The sequence below is a fragment of the Periplaneta americana genome, chromosome 16 (genome assembly GCF_040183065.1).
Source record: "Periplaneta americana isolate PAMFEO1 chromosome 16, P.americana_PAMFEO1_priV1, whole genome shotgun sequence".
In the NCBI taxonomy this organism is placed as follows: Eukaryota; Metazoa; Arthropoda; class Insecta; order Blattodea; family Blattidae; genus Periplaneta; species Periplaneta americana.
Genome location: NC_091132.1, coordinates 183,325,990 through 183,346,423, shown reverse-complemented (window position 1 = coordinate 183,346,423; position 20,434 = coordinate 183,325,990).

Below are 20,434 nucleotides of genomic sequence, written 5' to 3'. Positions count from 1 at the left end.
CAAGGAAATGAGCACATTATTTACAATAATTTCTCTGCGATGAGGAAGGATTCGAACCACTGTGGACAAGAGAGAGGAAGACATAGGGGCGAAAGTATTCCCATGAGTTTAAGATGTAAAAAGTTTCATAACTGTGCAGTACTACTAAGGGTCGATATTATAAACGCCGTTTAAACCTTACTACGTTCAGTTTAAACTGAAGTTTTTCGTTCTGCTTCGTGTTATAGGCCCTAAACCTTAACTGCCAGTTAATCTTAAGTTAACTTCAGTTTAACTTGATCGGCAGTTCTTTGCCGTTTAAACTGAAGTTGAAGGCTCAACAGTGCAAGATGGCGATTCCCGCAATACACATGGATATTGCAGAAGTTTTCCAAGAACTTATAAGTGACGATAAGTGAGTGCTCAATATTATTGAACGACCACGGCGGCCGAGAATTTTTCGGAATAGATTGCACCACTTTGAAATATAAATGAATATAAGTTTTAAAACAGATTGAGGATTTCCAAACAGACAGAATTAGGCTCATAGTCTTCACCTGGTTTCGAAAAATTGAAACTAGATATAACATGCGATAGAAAAATGAGAAAGTGCAAAAATATATGTTTTAGTATTTGAATTTAAGGATTATTAGAAAGATAAATTATTTCCTTTTCATTTTTGAAAACATTCTGTTGAATCTCTGCATCAGTCATTAATTACGCTGTGCTATTTTTCCTTTAGTAGTAGCCTAGATCATATATACCCAGATAGGTCGGCCTTATAGGCTTTGAGGTTAACAACTTTTGTCAGGTTTACTACGCTGCCATCTAGTTGTTACATAAGGAGTCACATCATAATTCCCATTTGAATTGCATTAGCGACTGTACTGCCATCTCGTGTTCGTCTATGGCAGACGGGTGGCGATCCTGGCGATTGTTCTCTTCAAAGTGCTGCCGATTTTAACATAGCAATGAGTTATCTGTTACATATATTATCTAGGGTAGTAGGCATACTGAAAACGATAGAAGATTTCGAAGGTGTCCATAAATCTACTATAAACCTATTGCGCATTGTACTGTGTGTGGCAGACAGTCTCCTGGTGAGATTTACTATGGGACCTGATTTATAAACACTAATAATATTACCTAATTTGACTGGACTCATAAACATAATTTTATTGTTTGACTGAATTCTGTTTCATAAATATTACATAAAATACGCACACTAATATTATTACTTCATTACTCAGTTGATTCTGTATGGAGTTAGTCGCAGATGGTCATGCAGGGTTTAGTTTGGTTGCATTGTGTTTGGGAGTATAACGTTGGTAGCCAGCGTTAAGAAACTATTTGAGGTTAAGTCTGACAAGCATACTGAAGTACGCGGTATTGGTCCTCTTTAGTTTTTTTTATGATACTTTCTCTGATATCGAAGAACAAAGATGTTTCTTAATGAAGATTCTCCACAAGCGTCGGCTATTTTAAATCAATAATACAGTTGCGATCGTCTTCTTTTCTTTCCTAGCAGTAATACCAATCGTATTCCACTACGGTTTAACTTAACCGAGAATTTGTAATACGGCACGTTGAGTTAAACTCATGGTTAGGTTTAACTTAAGTTTAACATAATCTTTAGATTAACCGTATTTATAAAACCGGGCCCTAATGTGCTTTCAAAAATACCACGTACAGTACATTGGTAAAATTAAGCGACTCCTGGTACAATAGGACCTATTACAGAAATGTTCAGTGCCCTCATGTCATTGAACCCCTTCAAGGTAGCAATGTCAATGTCTTCTGCTGTCGCAGTTTTTAATCGCTTACGTTTAGTATTCATTATTTTACTTGCTAAACTGTACTGTAATTTCCTTGCGTTTCTTTATGACTGTGCAAACCCGTACTTTTCAGCCACTTCAGTCTGCTTCAATATCCTACCGATCTAACCTAAATCACTATAGCCTATACAAAACTAGAAAGGTATTGACAGTTGAGCGGCTTCAAGGCGTCACCATGGCAACCGCTCAAACCATCCAACCGGAGTCAATGGTCACCGGTCGACGTTGCCGACTCTTTTACAGCGAACACGTACTGTACTCCAATCAGGAAAAAGTCTCAGGGGAACGAGATGCAGCGGGGAATTGCTGTGAATTAATGCTGATGTCATAAGGACACACACACGTGGGTACACGCATCTCCATTGGCTAACTCTCAAAGCACAAACGATAACACTCATACATACGAGTACATACTTAGGCCTATACTACCCTAGTTACAAAATTAGATCACGGTTAATCTCCTGGTCTTTTAATCCCTCCATACTTACTTACTGGCTTTTAAGGAACCCGAAGGTTCATTGCCGCCCTCACATACGCCCGCCATTGGTCCATGTAACTTTCTCCATTCTCCTGTAACTTCATCCCTCTTAGTCCCAAATATTTTCCTAAGCACCTTATTCTCAAACACCCTTAACCTATGTTCCTCTCTCAAAGTGAGAGTCCAAGTTTCGCAACCATAAAGAACAACCGGTAATATAACTGTTTTATAATTCTAACTTTCAGATTTTTTGACAGCAGACTGGATGATAAAAGCTTCTCAACCGAATAATAACAGGCATTTCCCATATTTATTCTGTGTTTAATTTCCTCCCGAGTATCATTTATATTTGTTACTGTTGCTCCCAGATATTTGAATTTTTCCATCTCCGCAAAGGATAAATTTCCAATTTTTATATTTCCATTTCGTACAATATTCTCGTCACGAGACATAATCATATACTTTGCCTTTCCGCGATTTACTTCCAAACCTATTCCTTTACTTGCTTCAAGTAAAATTCCCGTATTTTCCCTAATCGTTTGTCGATTTTCTCCTAAGATATTCACGTCATCCGCATAGGCAAGCAGCTGATGTAACCCGTTCAATTCCAAACCCTCTCTGTTATCCAGGACTTTCCTAATGGCATACTCTAGAGCAAAGTTAAAAAGTAAAGGTTATAGTGCATCTCCTTGCTTTAGCCCGCAGTGAATTGGAAACGCATCTGACAGAAACTGACCTATACGGACTCTGTTGTACGTTTCACTGAGACACATTTTAAATTAATCGAACTAGTTTATTGGGAATACCAAATTCAATAAGCATAACATATAAACTTCTCTCTTAACCGAGTCATATGCCTTTTTGAAATCTATGAATAACTGATGCACTGTACCCTTATACTCCCATTTAGCAGTCGGTTTACTTTGATATTTTAGCAGCATTTGTTTTTATTTCTACAGCATAATATGTTTGAAATTTTACTTTTAAAATACAGTTTTGTATTTCTTTTCTATTTAACACAAATTGTATTATGGAGGTACACTATTTCCATTGATATCATATCAAGGTCATGTAATTCAGAGTGCTCATATTTTAAAAGTAACAGACAATATTATACCAATACAGTGGTATTCATAGACAGACTATTTTAAACATATTTATATTTAAACGTGTGTGATGTTCGATAAACCATAATATGCAATATAAAAAATGTAGACTGTAGATTCAGATGCATTATGGCTCATCTCCATTAATAAACATTTAACAACAACATGTTAAATGTTAAACTGTTTACTGTTAACATCCCAACATGTTGACTAAGTTAATGCTAATTTTATTTAACACTTTGTCCACACTGTTAAACATATTAAACTTTACTTTCCTTGCGTAGTCCACCATAAACAGTCTATGAGATTTTAATGTAGGTAGTGTCTTGTTTTCCAACCTTAGACAATGGACTCAGATGAAGATGGTTTGGCTTTTGTAATTGCCTCTATTGCTTGTTACAAGGCCTTGAAAAGGAAGAAATGAGAATGTGAATGCGGCAATATCTTAGTAAAAGACACAATGCAGAAGACATATACTCCCATTTTTCTCCATTATCTGTCGAATAAGATAGGGACCCACAATACATGGTAATCCCTCCATACAGGAAATAACATATGCAGGAGAGTGCATGTTTTTTTAACTGAAGTTATAACGGTAATATTATCTATCTACTTCGCTCCAATAGATGACGCAATAGTAAGCACATTCCTTTCACGGTTAATCTCCTGGTTGGAGAACAGTAGTAGCCAGCTGTTTTGTGAGGAAAAGTTTAATCTTCTTTACTGTGTGACAGCAAGTATTGGTGTTCTTTGTTTTCCGGCGGCATGCGTATTTATATCACCGACTACGTTGAAAAGGTGCATGCATGTCTGTGAGTGTAGTTTCTTTGCTTGTTGAATAAGAGTTCAGACAATTCAGTAATGCCGAGTGTTCAAAAGATTCAGATTATGAACCATTGTACAGGGCTAGGCCTATTCAAAAAGGAGCAGATTTCAAATATTTATTTCTTCCAAACTACAAAAGATAGAAACCAGTGGCGATTTCTCTTAAGGAGCACAGGAGCACTGCACCACCTCTTCAAATAACGCATGTTTTTAAATGTATATCAATGAACTGCAGTAGACTATGTGAGCGACACAATTCTTTATTATAATACTATGTAAAAATAACACTGCACATGTACTGTTCTTGTTGACGCCTGGGACTTACGTTTACCGCTCAACACTTGCGGCACACTGTTCCATTCGAGCATGCGCAGTAATACTGTTTCACTGGCAGGCTTTGGAGCATGGTAGGGAGCCAGTACAAGCAGTGTTGCCAGGTCTCCGGAAATTTCCGGAGATCTTCGGAATTTTTTAACTTCCCGGAAAAATAGGAAATAATGTTGTAATCTCCGGATTTTTTAATGTAGGAAATTATTTACTTTTTTAGAAAAATCAATCTCCGGCATACATTAAAACTGATAGATGAACATTATATAGTTAAAGTTTTGTTAATACTTTATAACTTGACTATTAAAGTTTCCCTAAATATAACATATGTAACACGTAAAAATGAACATATCTGGTCTGGAGAAACATCTATGAGGAGAAGGTGGTAACTACTAAAAAATTAAAGTAGAAATCTTTTTATTATAGGTTCATGTTTTGTAATAGAAGGTTAAAATAAAATTTTATGTGATTTTCGAAAGCGCCTCCGGAAATTGTGGACAAATCTCCGGATTTTTTTCGTTACAACCTCTGGAAATATTTTTTAAAGATCTGACAACACTGAGTACAAGGTTCGTTCCAACAAGCGGTTCATGGATCAGTTCATGTACGGTTCCTGTACCATCTTATGCGCATGCGCTAGTTGAGCATCTGCTATGGGATTGAAACTGGACTGGACGCTGTTGGAACGCTTTCGCGGATCGTTATGTACTAAATCCAGAGATGCTATAACTGTGATCATCTTTGCTAAGAACGGGATGCTTAATTATTATCGTTTCGCAGCTAATTCTAATTACAGAAAATAGAATTTCGATCATTTTCAATAAAAAGATGACAAAAAATATGGAAGGCAAGAATTCCGATAATTCAACGTCGTGTACTGAGGGACTCTCATCTAAAAATAGCTCTTTTTTTTAATTATTAATGTATGTACGTTATTTATTATACTTTTAATCAAAGCTGCATGTTGAAATTGTAATTAACTGTTTCAATACCCAAATAATTCCCATTCCCTTTCTTTTTGGCGAAAATTTAAACTAAATGTCTAGTTTTATTATTCGCCTGTACTGTCACTTTTCATCTTTAACCTCAATGATGTGAACAGTCGATCATGTCTTCCTTCAGTATCCAGGAGACGTTGGTGAGCTTATGCGCATGCGCGTCTCGCGTACTCTTCCGTACATGCCTCAATCCGCGGACTATTTTTGACCGTTCCGAACCCGTGTCAAAAGCTTGTTGGAACGCCCGACTGCAGTACATGTTTCCGGTTCAGGACTGGTTCGGATTGTGTTGGAACGCTTTTTCTGTACTGCGCATGCTCACGATGGTTACGGACGGTTCCTGACTGTTGTTGGAACGAACCTACAGTGTGCGTAGGAGGGGTTAGGAGCACTTTCAGATTTTTCTCAAGCTCGTTCCATCATAAATGTTACAATCAATAGTGTGCAAAATCTTTTAAATGTGTAATTTCCTGTAAGACCTTTACACGACAAGATCAAAATAAAGAAGATGGGTAGACCTACACATGAATTAAAATATAAGTGACGGAGAACAGTAATAGAGAAGTGACAAGAAAATTCAACATTCGGACTTACGAAAAATGCAGTATGCGGCTGCAATATAAAAGACGCTGTATTTTGTTTTCCTTGCCTATTGTTCGACGGCGAACATTTATTGACAAAAACAAGTACGTTTTATGAATTTTATTTATTTTTCTGTTTGAATTTAGGACTGTGCGTAGTAACTAAATAATTTTGATTATCGTTCTGTAGATATGATTGATTTGAAGCACATGAATGAAAGAATTCAAAAACACGATTCTTCAGCTGCACACAACAATAATGTTAAATTAGCAGTGTTGGGTCAAACAAACATACAGACACAATTGGATTGTTGCACTTCACAATGATAAAGTTACCAAGAACAGATATGTGCGTGCGGTTTTGTGGAGCTTTTGAGTTGGCTTTAAGAGGTCACGAAGACGGAAACTCATCTTTAAACGCTATTATTTTTCTTGGCCTCATCAATTTCAGTTCTGAATTAGGCGCACTCTTAAGGAACATTTGGAAAGAGGAACAGTGTTTAAGAGCACATCAAATACTATACAGAACGAAGTCCTTCAAGCTATTTTGATGTATGCCATGATGAGATTTCAAAGAAATAAAGCTGCTGACTTTTTAGCAGTTAAGGCTGATGAGACGACACACGTATCGAATGCTTGTGAACGTGTGAACTGTGTTATAAAACGCAATATAGCGAAAACAATATTATTTACGGTGTGCTGCAATAGAAATTGAACACTTTACTTTGCTATTACTGGACTATATAGGAAACTGATTAACTGCAATTTCTTGACTAACAAAATTATGTAAATCTATACCTACGTAACATATGTTAATAGTAAGTTATGTAGTAGTTTGTACCTATAATAATAATCCTCGTCGTCTTCCTAACAAGTATTAGGCCAAGTGGCCTGTTACGGTCTCAAACTAGAATTTTCATATAATAATAATAATAATAATAATAATAATAATAATAATAATAATAATAATAATATGATAATCATAATCTTAATAAATATTTGTGCACCACCAGGATTATTTATCACCACACACCACTGACAGAAACACAATTCCAACGTTCCTGGACAGACGAAAGTTTAAATTTTGAACAGTCCGGGTAGAAGTTCCAATTACGGCCGCACTGGCGCTGTTGCTTGTCATGCGCGGCGATTAACTTTACCGGAAAGATGAAAAGTGGATTCATCGGAAAAGATTAACCGTTCAGAAAAATTGTCTTCTTCCATATCATCTAGAATGCTAATGCAAAATTCGTCCCTTTCGTTGTGGTCGTCAGGATGCAATGCTTGCAATAACTGCAGTTTGTACGGCTTCATGTGCAGACGGTGTTTCAGAACTCGCCATATAAAAAATAGGTTGCAGCCGCCAAATTACTCTTCAAGGAACGACCACTCATATAAATTGAGGGAAAGAAGGCAGAGGACGGACACTGGAAAGTTTTCTTTTCTCAATCGTACTATCAGGGACTGGAATGCTTTACCTACAACCAAAAATGTATTTAAAAATAGGCTTAAGGACCTTACTAATAGACGGTAATTATACACAGTACTTAAAGGGTGTAAATGATATGTTGTTATTGAAGTGTTGTATCAGTGAAGAATTATGTTGTGTCAGTGAAGTGTGTTGTATCAGTGAAGAAGTATGTCGTGTCAGTGAAGTGTGCTGTATAAGTGAAACGTGTTCCTGTCAGTGAAGCTGTATAGTTTATAGTGGCAGTGCAAAGTATTTGAACAGTGAAATGTTTTTGAAGTGTTAGTGAAATCAGGATAGAATCAGTGAAATGTGTCGTAGTTCCAGTGCAGTGAGTGAGTTGACAGCGAAATGAGTGTAATGTTGAAAGGTACTTGTGCAGATATGAACATATACTCGTGGGTTTTTGTTCGATCTTAGTTTTAAGATACAAATTAGAATATTTCAAATGTTATTTTAAGTGATCGTTTCATTTAATTTAGTATATTCCCTGTTGTTGTTGTTGTTATTATTATTATTAGTATTAATTATTACTATTATCATTAATTGTATTTTTAATTAATAAGTTTATTATTGTCATTATTGAGTGCAATTAGTTATCACTGCCACCGGGTATATACCCATTGCAGTGTGAATAAATACATACATACATACATACATACCGTTGGTTGAGGAATGTTCAGTTCTCTGCTTGCTCGTGTTGTGGGCCCCTTTCGTAAACTGTACGGATACGCTCGACATTTTCATTCGATGTGCGTGGACGTCCCGTGCTTTTCTGTTTGCAGATGCAACCATCTTGTACGAATTTTCGATGCCACTGGTGAATCTGCTTATGACGAGGCGGTTGTTTATTAAACTGACTGCGAAAAGCACGTTGAACTTCAATAATGGACTCTAGTTTTGCTAACTGCAGCACACAAAATGCTTGACAATCAACAGCGTCAATGCGGCCGCGCATGACAAGCAACAGCGCCAATGCGGCCGTGATTTGAACTTCTACCCGGACTGTTCAAAATTTAAACTTTCGTCTGTCCAGGAACGTTGGAATTGTGTTTCTATCTTTTGTAGTTTGGAAGAAATAAATATTTCAAATCTGCTCCTTCTTTTTGAATAGCCCAGTATTTTTAAAAATAGGACGATTATTTTACATTTTTACATTTTCTGGAGGTCTACAGTCAATAATAGGCCTATATAAATTGTTAAACATTCCAAATGCTTAACAAAATTTGATTTTGATGGGATAATTGTATTACCTTCCATTGGTATTAGTAAGTTGTAGTAAACCTAGGTAGCATCCACCGCTTTGGAGTAACGGTTAGGGCGTCTGACCGTGCAACGAGCGGGCCCGGGTTCAAATCCTAGTTGGGGTTTTTTGGGGGTTTTCCCTCAACCATTTGAAGCAGAATTGCTGGGTAACTTTCGGTATTGAACCTCAGACTCATTTCGCCAACATTAATTCACATAACATCAACATCCATACCATAGCCCGGGTTCAGTTCACCGTGCGGCGTGCTGTACTTGTACAAGAGTGCGGCCGTTCGGCTACCTAACCATTCAGAATAGGAGTGGTAAGCACGATAAGCCTCAGGCTGCAATGCAAGCCTTCGGGGTCCCTTCTTCGTACAAAAAAAAAGCTTTGGTAGCAGGAGGGTTAAATGAATCACAGACTATTGTGTTTTTTTTGTAGGCTAGGTGGCACGGCCTACTAATATTACATTGTTTTTATAGTAGATTTAGTTATAACGTCATGATTATTCTATGCTACAGTGAGGGATTGTGTATTCTGAACAAAGCAAAAACTCAAAATGGCATTATCAAAATATCTTTTTTTCTGATATCAAAGAGATTCTAAGGACGCTTGATGTAAATTAATACCAGGAAAATCTAAAGAATAATACAGAGTGTATACAAGTGATTCATGAGGTTTTGACATCGTAAAATTTATAATGTCCACCCATTTGTATTCATAGCCAATAGAAAGAGCATATTCTTAAATTTGGTATCTCTCATTTCAGATTTCATTCTGACTCTTCAGTGACTCACTAGTGGCGGTTGGTAAAATGGTGACTGATCAACAGAAAGCATTTTGTGTTTTGGAATATCAGAGTACTCAATCCATCATCACTGTGCAGCGTGCGTTCCGGAGACAGTACAGAGGAGACCCATCAAAGCATTCTGCGGTGGTATCGACAGTTGAAACACAAAGGGTGCTTGTGTAAAGGAAAAAGCTCAGGTCGACACGGTGTTTCAGCTGAAAAGGTGGAGAGAATCCGAGAGGCATTCGCTAGTAGTCCACAAAAATCAACATGTCGAGCAAGTCGCGAACTGGACATTCCTCACGAAACTGTGTGGAAGATTCTGCTAAGGATGATTTGGCACTCCTCAGGTGGCCCCCACGGTCTCCTGACCTCACAGTTTGTAATTTTTTTCTTTGGGGGTACGTGAAAGAGAATGTTTACATGCCGACAACATTGGCTGCACTCCTGGATCGCATCACTGCTGCGCTGAGGAACTTCGACAACGACATGCTCCAACGTGTATGGGTCGAACTGGACTACCGCATAGATGTGTGTTGGGTAACACGAGGAGGGCACATAGAACATATGTAATGATATGTACAGAACTTGAAAATGTGCTCTTTCGATTGGCTATTAGTACAAATGGATGGACATTATACATTTGAAGATATACGATGTCAAAACCCGATTAATCATTTGTATACACGCTGTACATGAAGGAATTTGATATTTTTTAAGAATTGACGAGATATAACACTATGGGATTCATAACGGAAGACATAATGCTTGCGTTTCTTAATCGAAGGATATATGAAGGGTTCAGAACCATAGTGGGCCAAGCGCCATTTACTAAAACCGTAGAAAACAAGGGTTAAAATCAAGTTATTACCGTAACTCAATGGAAACATATAGCAAGTAATATAAAGTATAAACATTAAAACTAAATGATATGTCAATCTTCATTAAACTATGGTATTCATTTAACTTTAACCCTTGATTTCTCAGTTTTTAATAAATGGCGCTCAATTACCCTGGTGTTAAACCCCTCCATCTTGGACATCATACTCTTTTCCATTGATAGTATTGCAAGAGCAATGAGACGATCCTGGGACATAGTGTTCCTTAAAAACAGTTTTTATGCGTTTTAGCAAGAAAAACTTCTTTCTGGCTCAGCAGTGGTCATTGGTGTCGTAAACAAAATATTTAACAACTTCGTTACTTCACGGAATGGATCCTGTAAATTGTTGGAGACTATGTATTGTAACAATTGAACAGCTCCATCTATACTTCGGACGTCGGGTCTTAGGTATAGAAATCCAAGTTGCGTCATTAACACTCTTTTGTTCAGTATAGTATAGCTGTTGACAGCAACTTCAAGTTTGCGTTCACGAAAGTTATAGGAAGAATTCTAAAAAATTTTGCTGTTTAACAATTTTGTTGCTGTAGGTAGCTTAAAGACTGGAAACGGTGAGTAGTTTCCTGAATTATACAGTCACATACTTTCTTGGCTTCAATTTTCTAGGATTCCATTTTCCGTCGCTTGCTATAGCTGATTCAGGAGGAACCTCATAGGCCTACAGGTAGATGGCAGCAGCAGTCTGATATTTCAATTACCAAATACATTGTAAATAGTTCCGAGTTCTTCCACAAACAAGCATTCTTTCGTTACGCTTTACTTTTGTAATCTCCAAGCTGTGTTGTGCTGAAGCTGACTACAGCACTTTCCCGCCAATCAGAGCAGTGATTTCAGCTTCGCACATGCGCATAAATGTCTACTTTCTCATATGAAGTTCAGAGTAGCACAACGAACCCCCTGAGGCAGCGAAGAGCGAAGACTAAACATTCGGTAACGCGTCATGAATATAACCACGGGAAATTGTTAAATGACAGATCAGATACTATGGCATTACAAATACATTATTTGAGCAAAAAATATCACTGTGCTGTAGCACTGTAGCACATAGGGACGGGCCGCCCCTGCTGTTGAATTAATTTCAGATGATTATTTTCAGTTCTAGTGCAGTGTTACTGAATTTAACACAAAGACAATCAGCACACAATCCAACCCCTGAAGAACAAAACCTTCATGTAAAAATTCTCATTGATTCATTTCCTTAATTTGAAACTAAACGTAAAGAATTAAATTTTAAAACATCAAAAATCTATTGGTTATTGGGACCTAAGTCAAAACTGTCATTAGAAAATAAACTTCTGTTTGAAACTCTATTAATATAATTGTGTACTTTTCTTATATCGTATTTAACTTTTATTTTAATTTAATCTTTATTATTCCTAACCCAGAGTAGTGCATGTAAATATGTGGCCTAGATAAGGCAAGAGATTTCTTTTATATAGGCCTACGCATTTGTCTTCGGTTTTCATATTTTTATATTGGTACGGTATGTATTTTTTTTAAATTAGAAGTAATGTAGAGCATATTATATACCTAATTTCATTTATGGATAACCCACAATATAAATAATTTCAATATGCATACACGGACTTTGGGAGGTAAAATCATTGTAGCAACTGTGTTAGAAAGAGAGAGAGATTCCCTCAACAACATGGCGATGCGCGAACCTAGTGGCACGATCAACGAGCTTCTAACTCGTTGGGCACGATATTTTAACATACGGTGTTCCCTCCATTTCAGTAAAAAGTTCAATGGGTGGAACTTAGTCTCTGAAGAGCGACCATTTTCCATGTCAAAGGGTCAACATGGTGCTGTAGTATGGACTAATAAAAATAATTACTTGAATATTATGGGTTAACTCCATTATTAATATCTGTATTTCCTCACCGAATCCTAACCACTTTGTATATGAATATCGTTTGAAACAAATGTGCAAGGTAGGCCTATGATAGTGTTAATTCGGTCAAGCAAGCTAAGGAATAAAAAGAAGGCGTGTGACGACGGAAGAAATTCCTGTCAAGTACTGCTCTACACTATATTTAAATACGGGACAAAGGCGTTGGACATTTACACTCTCGGTATGCATTTAGATCGCCGATTATCATGGCGTAAACATATTGAAACTAAACGTAAAGAATTAAATTTTAAGACATGAAAAATCTATTGGTTATTGGGACCTACATCAAAACTGTCATTAGAAAATAAACTTCTTGTTTATAAAGTCATACTAAAACCAATCTGGACATACGGCATCCAACTGTGGGCAACTGCTAGCAACTCAAACATTGAAATACTGCAGAGGTATCAGTCCAAAACTTTACGTTCCATTGTCACTGCACCATGGTATGTCCGTAATGATATCATTCATCGTGATCTAAACATTTCAACTGTGAAAGAAGAAATCTCTAAATTCAGTAAAAAATACCTGCACCGATTAAATCAACATCCCGATCATCATGCATTAAATTTGCTGGATAATAGTCAAACAATAAGAAGACTTAAAAGGACCAATGCTCTTGACCTTCCATTCATTTTTAATTCAGCTATTTGAAACAATGTTATTTTTCTTTTGGAGTGTTGTCATGGGATAACATCTCCACTCATGTCATATTCTTTTATAATATTTACTTATTGTCTCTTGTAGACAGATTGTAAATGTGGCATATGTAAAATAATAAAAAAAATGTGCGAGATCGTGCGTATTTGCTTGGTTTCCGCACAAAACCAATCCGCGGAAAGTCTAAAATTCCACATTCAGTATTGCCAAACTAACACACATAACAATTTCCCTCTTCTTACCGCTTAAGTGACATATTGATTTTACTGCTTTAGGCTTTTAACATATTATTTTTAGAGACGTTCAATATAGTGATAATTATAAATTGGAAACTTACCACTGCAATTTCACCTAAATTGCACTGTTAATTATTGTTTTTAAATATTTGCAAACATTAAGTAAGCCGTGAAAAAATCAACAAGATTTCAGACTCATCATAGACTGGGGGAAAAAAAGACAGACGCATATCACGGCCTGCTGGAGTATAGTAAACACAGAAAACATTTTAAAGCAACAATGTTGAAGATAGATATTTTTGTTTTGCAAATTTGCCGTCATTGAAAACCAAGATGGAGATTTCATTGCAACTAATTAGAAATTCCTCTTCCAGGTATGTAATAAATGATCTTCGCACAAAATAATATACGATACACGAGCGGTATGTTTGTTTTCATGTTCTCGGAAATTAAAAAAGCTCAACTACGTTTAGCTTTTTCAAACTTTTCCTCGAACATGAAAACTTCAACATACCGCTCTTGTAACGCATATTACTATTGTATCTCATGCTATTAGTAGACGGATGCGTTATTAGAGTGCGATTTGAGTTTTGGTTGTAAAATAATTTAATAGAAGCTGAGTGATTGATTGACAATAAAGTAGAGTACTGCCAACTTCAGCGCACACAAGAGAATAAGGAACATCTTCATTCTTATAAAAGAAAAGTAACTCCAGCAATAATGGACGGTTGCGGTCGTGCAATCCGTAGGATTCTAAATATCCAGGTAAATCATTATAAATATTCGGAAGTTTCCTACTAACCGGTACTCGTTACATAAGCAGTTAAGTCAGCCATTGTTGTATATTCATAAAATATGTACATTTTCCGTAGACCAAACATATATTACAAACCGACTAAAATTACATCTAATAACAAACTATTAAAATTCTTTTCAGGAAGGAACCACTGTGTAAACACAAAAACGATTTATGTAATGAGCAGGGGCGAATGCTAGTCACGAAAGTTAGGCTTGCTCTTTTATTCATAGGGGAAGATGGGAGGATATAATAATTCATAATTAATAAAAATAATCAGACCCACATAAATAATTTATTTTATAATTATGAAATCATTATGAGTCATGATCATATTCACTTATCAGATGGTAGAAGTTCGATATAATATAACAAACATGGCCAACAAAACAGTTTATTTAGTTTTTTCGACCCTGCCAACCAATGCACATTGTTGTATTGAGCTGCACTGAACGAGCGCACTTATTCTCTATAATGTCTGTCTTCTCTTGAATAGTCCTTCGGGAAAATGGATTTAACAATAAAGTTTCAAAACACACAATTCCGAATTCATTGCAATACTTGAAACTACATAGTGTTTAAGAATTAATAATACATGCAGCAGCTAACACATGCATTCCATTGCACTCGCAAATCACAGCACATTCCCGCTGTCAGTACTGCTCTGTGTAACGTTAAATAGTCGTTGGTGTAGCTCTCGGACCAGAGCTTCAAACAACACATAACAGAAGCATGTGCACCTAGGACGGACTAAGGAGGAAGGCACTTGCGCGCGCATCATATTCTCGCTGTTTCTACGTCTTTCCTGTAGCTCCGAGAAACGAGCAAGCGTTGCGATACTTGCGGTGTGCAACCTGCGGATGGTATGACGCCTATAAGGTATTCCAAAAATAAAAATAAATTTTAATGTACGTAACGCCATTTTGAGAAATACACATTCTACGAAAATATTGGTCTTGTGCAGCAAGCATAGCATGCCCTGAGAAATCGCCCTGGTAATGAGTACCAGGTACTAGGAAACTACCTACCTATTAAATGAAAACCAAGGTTTGATTATGTTCAGTTTCCCTGCAGTAAGAACCAATGGGTGTTTGGAAGTGTCATTTAGCACGATGAATTTTAGAAATTAACTAGCCGTACCCGTGCTCTCCGCTGCACCCGTTAGAAATAAATATAAAGTAATTACATAATTAAAATAGGACGTTTGATCCAGGGAACATTCGTCTTTGTTAGAATGATAAACCTTTTAATGTTACCTAATTTAAATTGTATTTTAATAATTAAAATGCGATCATTCTGGTCCAGACAGCAATGACAATTCTCTGTAGGCTATGTTTAATAGCTTTCGATTGTTGTTGGCCAAGGTCCCTTTTTCGATTGTTGTTGTCCAAGGCCCCTTATAGACGAAGTCATTTGTTCTTACTTCATTGCACCGTCTTAGATGGCGTTATTTTAATTTTAAAACTCATTTATCTCATTAAATATCAGTCCTATCAAAATTTTGTAAAGAATAAAACTTATCGGAAATCGTTTTTAAAGAAACCTTTGTTATGTAACATTTTTTACAAAAATCAATAATAAGCGAGATATTGCGATTTATTTAATTCAAGCCCCCTTATAACCCCGCTTTTAAATAGCGTATTTTGAATGCCATATAGCCCAAAATCTAAGTTACAACGAACTTAATTTATATTCCAATTTTCATATAAATCGGTTCAGCCATTACCGCGTGAAAAGATAACAAACATCCAGACAGACATACAAACAAAAATTTCAAAAAAGCGATTTTCGGTTTCAGGGTGGTTAATTATATATGTTAGGACCAATTATTTTTGGAAAATCGAAAATTCAGAAAAATGTCGGCTACAGATTTATTATTAGTATAGATTTCCTTAAGAGGGTCATATCACCGCGTAGGTCTAAATGCATTCATGCCTAAACTCCGTGCGTGGAATCTCTGGATGCCAGTCACGAAACAAGCCTTCTGCGCAGATGCGAAAGGAATTGCGTGGGACAGGGAACACAACATGTGAACTGTCTAGCTAGGGGAAGGGAAGGAAGCGTGCCCTGCCCTCTACCGAGTGACGTCATGCGCGAAGATACTCTGGAGTGTCCACAGACTGAATACTTGGTCCGGCTGACACGGATTTATTTAGAAGTCTATAAATATATTTTATTTTTCTTACGAAGCAGTAGAGATTTCTTTTATGTAAATGAATCGCCCCATGCAGAAAGGGCTTCAGTCCATTGGACCTAGTTTTGAGAAAACCGAGAAAATCATTCTGTACATTATAAGGTCCATGAGACAAATAACGTCATGTATATCTTTAACGCCACCCTATTAATTCTTGTTAACGACACCAGATTTCGGTAGTGCACTACTGTAGCATGCATTTGCTTGCCATGTAGTGATGAAATGAGTTACTAGCTGTCCGCTGACATTTACGAGTGACATGATATTCCACCATTTTGCTGTTGTGTGTTGATAGTGAAAAGTTGTTCTTATATCAAGGTAAGAGGCAATATTTTATTTTGTGTGTTGAACATATGAGCCATTCCACGTCAAATCGCACAAATTTAACCTCGAATTAACTTTCATGTCTCTGATTTAGATTAAACAAATTTTGCACATTCTATGGATTGAAAAAATAAATACGTGTTTTATTATTGTTGTCTATATCGATTATTGTAGTAGATATATGCTATCAAAGATTCTGAAATCGTTCGCGCATCATTATTGTTAAACGTGATTATCTCCACTAATAATCATCACAGACATTTGCTCTTTGTCTCAATTTTAAGGCGATAGTACATACTTTGTTCTTTGCATAATAGTATAAAAATATAAGTTTGTTAACTTTGTTTTAAAAAACATTTAAACACATAAAAATATGTTTTAATGGCAGCGACTTACTTTAAAATTGCAGAAAAAAATCCTTAAATACCTTGAAATTATTTTAACCACCCTTAAAAAATCAGAATGCTACTCTGAGCCGTTGGAGAATAATTAAATGTTTCACCACGCTGCGCGTCTTGAGTTCGTGAGCTACATGAGTACTGTTCAAAATGATCAGACCTATATGGATGTATGGCTGTGGTATATGGGGATCTGCATCCAATTCCCAAATCAGACGAATTCATACAATACAGAGCCGGGTCCTTCGTCTAATCGTGGATGCACCTGGTACATCCGCAATGACAACCTACCCAAAGACTTGAACGTGCCTACAGTGAATCCACCCTGCGCAGCTCCTACATACGACTTCATCACTCAATGGTTAACCATCAAGATGACCTCCTTAATATCATCCCAGAACAACTTCCACCGCCTCGCCGAATAAGAAGATTAAAAAGAAAAAGATACTCAGATCTGTTGTTTGAAGGTTAACATTTTTGTTTTGTTCACATTTTGCCAGAGGACAGTCATAGGACTGCAACCTCCATACATGTTTCTTGTGTGCTTTTATAGCACAGTATAATTTTTAAGCACAATTGAGGAGCGTTTTTTAAAAACTCGATAAATGCAAAATTTGAAAAATTGAGTTACACACACCATCCATGTAACCTATGAAATTATTGGGGATCATCAGTGCGGTTTTCGGCGTAATAGATCGACTATTGATCAGATTTTTTGTATTCGGCAGATAATGGAGAAAAAATGGGAGTATAAGGGTACAGTACATCAGTTATTCATAGATTTCAAAAAGGCTTATGACTCGGTTAAGAGGGAAGTATTATATGATATTCTTATTGAATTTGGTATTCCCAAGAAACTAGTTCGATTAATTAAAATGTGTCTCAGTGAAACATACAGCAGAGTCCGTATAGGTCAGTTTCTATCTGATGCTTTTCCAATTCACTGCGGGCTAAAGCAGGGAGATGCACTATACCTTTACTTTTTAACTGTGCTTTAGAATATGCCATTAGGAAAGTTCAGGATAACAGGCAGGGTTTGGAATTGAACGGGCTACATCAGCTTCTTGTCTATGCAGATGACGTGAATATGTTAGGAGAAAATACACAAACGGTTAGGGAAAACACGGAAATTTTACTTGAAGCAAGTAAAGCGATCGGTTTGGAAGTAAATCCCGAAAAGACAAAGTATATGATTATGTCTCGTGACGGGAATATTGTACGAAATGGAAATATAAATATTGGAGATTTATCCTTCGAAGAGGTGGAAAAATTCAAATATCTTGGAGCAACAGTAACAAATATAAATAACACTCGGGAGGAAATTAAACGCAGAATAAATATGGGAAATGCGTGTTATTATTCGGTTGAGAAGCTCTTATCATCCAGTCTGCTGTCCAAAAATCTGAAAGTTAGAATTTATAAAACAGTTATATTACCGGTTCCTCTATATGGCTGTGAAACTTGGACTCTCACTCTGAGAGAGGAACATAGGTTAAGGGTGTTTGAGAATAAGGTGCTTAGGAAAATATTTGGGGCTAAGCGGGATGAAGTTACAGGAGAATGGAGAAAGTTACACAACACAGAACTGCACGCATTGTATTCTTCACCTGACATAATTAGGAACTTGAAATCCAGACGTTTGAGATGGGCAGGACATGTAGCACGTATGGGCGAATCCAGAAATGCATATAGAGTGTTAGTTGGGAGACCGGAGGGAAAAAGACCTTTAGGGAGGCCGAGACGTAGATGGGAGGATAATATTAAAATGGATTTGAGGGAGGTGGGGTATGATGATAGAGACTGGCTTAATCTTGCACAGGATAGGGACCGATGGCGGGCTTATGTGAGGGCGGCAATGAACCTTCGGGTTCCTTAAAAGCCATTTGTAAGTAAGTAAGTATCCATGTAACCTATATGACCTTCATGATCCCATACAATCATTTCTCTCTAAAGACGATATTTGCCTTACTTATAAATAGGGAAACTATGCAGTTTTTTCAAAACTCGATAAATGATCAGGAATAGATAAAGCAGAAGTCGATAAATGCAGTAAGTAAGGAAGAAGTACTCAAGTACTTCGAAATAACTGACGATGCAAGGGATTTCTACAAAGATGTGCTAGAAAGCAACTGAAAGTAAAAAATAAAAGAAATAATGTTCAAATTAAATTTAATTTAGATTAGGTAAAAAAAATGTTATACAGTTTAGCAACTTCATGATACATATTGTTTAGTTTAATGTATGCATTATTGTGTACGTAAAATAAATTATGTAACAATATAAAGAAAAAATGTTAAATTAAAATTAAATTACATAAAAATGTTATTCAGTTTACTTTATGTAATACATTGTTAGTTCAATGTATCCATTACTGTGTATCTAAAATAAATAATGTAAAAGTGTATGTCAAAAATCAATAAATACTGGAATTTATGCAAAAAAAAAAAAAAACAAAAAATAGACAAAAGAAACAGGATTACATGAGCATCTTCCACTCACTACTTATCATTTATCGACTTTTGAAAAAACCTTCATAAATTGACATCTGATTTCAAATAGTAAACAACAGACTGTAACAATTTTAATTACGCCATCTTGTTCATTTATTCATTGAATTACATGTGCTGAAATACACATATTTTTAAATAAATAATTTTTGTCAAAAAACAAAAAACGCATTTTCTGAAAAAAAAAAACTTGTTTTTGCATATATCGAGTTTTGAAAAAACACTCCTCAATTGTACTGTACATAATTGTATAATAAAGTTTTCTTAAGTTATTATGGACCAATATTAAATTCTGTCTGTTCTCAGCGTCCAGACCATGTTGTGACTGTTAAACATTCCGGGGCATCTGGAGGAGGCACAACATCGTTCCTCAGAACTAAATACGAATCACCCTTCCCTGTCCTGTATGCCCCGGATGTAGTGAGGGAGCTACAACATCAAATAGAGGCCCTCGAAAGGGAGAAGCAGGAATTCCACCGGGAGATGGTGGCCAAACAGTCCGCATGGCTCAAGACCTTAAAGGCGGTGAAAAAGGAGCGGGACGATCTGCGGCTGCAGAATAAAACCCTGACCTCCGAAAGTGCCGAGAAGTCTGGCACCATAGATCGGCTGTACAAGGCAATAGAGGCGCTGTCTTGAGACCAGCAGCAAGGCTCAGCTTATAAGATCTGCAGCTAAAGAGACAGAGAACCGCCTCAGAGCCCAGCGGGAGCATTGCCGCACTAAGTACAAAATCGTCCAAGAAGAGCGGGACAAATTGGTGTAGCAGCTCGTCTCCAAGGCATAAGTGTAAAAAAAAAACATTTCCTCGTTTAGAGTCTCATTAGTGTCATAAATATTCTAGATAGCTCTATTTAGCACATAATATGAATTTGACACTTATGTACCGCTTAC